This window comes from Chrysochloris asiatica, unplaced genomic scaffold (genome assembly GCF_000296735.1).
Source record: "Chrysochloris asiatica unplaced genomic scaffold, ChrAsi1.0 scaffold00004, whole genome shotgun sequence".
Taxonomy (NCBI): domain Eukaryota; kingdom Metazoa; phylum Chordata; class Mammalia; order Afrosoricida; family Chrysochloridae; genus Chrysochloris; species Chrysochloris asiatica.
In genome coordinates this window covers 28,274,695-28,276,573 of record NW_006408522.1, presented here as the reverse complement: position 1 = coordinate 28,276,573, position 1,879 = coordinate 28,274,695, and positions in this window count along the sequence as shown.

Sequence of the window (1,879 nt, the reverse complement as noted above, 5' to 3'; positions counted from 1 at the left end):
TGTTTTTAATTGTATCCAGATATGTTGCGTGTTTTCACTTACAACTTCTTCTAATTATTTTTTTTGTATATTTGGAGATTAAATTTTTCAATATTGTTGGAATTTCTTTCAGTACTTGATAGAAAGTAAAGATAAGATTTCATTATTATTTTTGCAATTTGCATTTAGATTGAAGTCCCTGAGTGTCACCAATTGTTATGCCCTTGACTATGAGATGAGAAGTTGCCAGTTCAATCCCACCTGGAAGTGTCTCAGAAGACAAGACTGTTTTTTAAACTTTCTAGTAATTACGAATCAGGCTGCAAACCACAAGGTCAGCAGTTCAAAACTACCAGCTATTCCGTGGGAGAAAGATGAGGCTCTCTGCTCCCATAAAGATTTACAGGCTCAGAAACCCTGTACAGGGTTTCTGAATGAGTCAGAACCAACTCCACAGCACATAACCAGTAATTTTTATGACTTAATTTTCCCTATAGGGAAAAAGAAGTCATATCATCCATGGTTCCCAATGTGTTTACATAAAGTTTTTAAAAGTCTTTTCATTATTTAGTTTGATTGATATCCAATTATTTTTCCATTCTCCAGTTCAATTTTAATATTTGGATTTATTTATTGCTTATTTTATAGTGAATTATTTTAAGGTTGTAGATTGTTTTTATTTTCCTTAATGAACCAGAAATAAGTTTGTATTTACATCACCATTTTATTTGAAAAGAATTCATTTCTTCTTCAATGTATTTTAAATATCTGTAATTGGAAATCCATGGTACAACCAAGAGGGGAAGAGACAGTAAGATGGCAGTCTAGACAGAAAGGATATAACAACCAGCTAGCTGTTCTGCAGGAGAAAGATGAGACTTTCTGCTCCCATAAAGATTTACAGCCTAGGAAACCATGTACAGGGTCGCTATGGGTCAGAACCGACTCGACGGCACTTAACAACAACAACAACAAAGATACGGAAACCAAATGAAACAGATGCACACAATAGTCCTGGAACTCTGTGCTTCAAATGCAGGGATAGACAAGTAGATTGAATGTTCACCTACAAAGAAAGCTAAACAGACACAGCAAACAAAACAAGAGGATACAGTCTGGTGGCCTGTGTCAGCCTACCGGATGAGGCATGGCCATTTTAATCTTTTGTGAGTGGCTTCAGAGACAAGAAAACATATCGGCAATGCAGAAACATACCCGCACCTCACAAAGATAAAGGTATGTTTGTTTGTTTTTCTTGTTCCCTACACTGCCTTTGGGACCAGAGGCAAGGCCAGTCCCCACCTGCATCCACCTTCAGGGAATCCACTGCTTTCCTGGCATTCAGAGTCACATGGAGGTGAGTGCTGTGGTTGTAAGAGGTTGGTTACCCACATTAACCACCTTCAGGCAAGCCCTGCTCTAAAAATGCTGAGCGTGCTCTGGCCAGCACTGGGATAGCCCTCACTAGGAGAAGATGTGTGGAGGGCAGAAAATAAAGTAAGACTGGTGACTTGTGGCAGCCAGTGAAGAACAGCGTGGCCATCTTTAACGTTTGAAGCCAACTTTGAAGGGAAGAGGGTGGGAGGTGGCACAGAGGCATATCATTTGTTGGTGGATAAATAAGACTAGGGAAAAGAAGCACATGATCATATCTATTGATGCAGAAAGGCATTTTCCATAATCCAGCAACCATTCCTTACAACAACAACACACTCAATATAATAGGAATCGAATGGAATTTCCTCAACATAATTATGAGTATATATACAAATACAACAGTCAATGTTTTACCCTCAGTGGAGAGAAACTGAAAGCATTCTTTTTGCAAACAGGAACCAGAGTAGGATGCCTGTTATCACCACTCATATTCAATGTTGTGTTAGAAGTCTTAGCCAGAGCT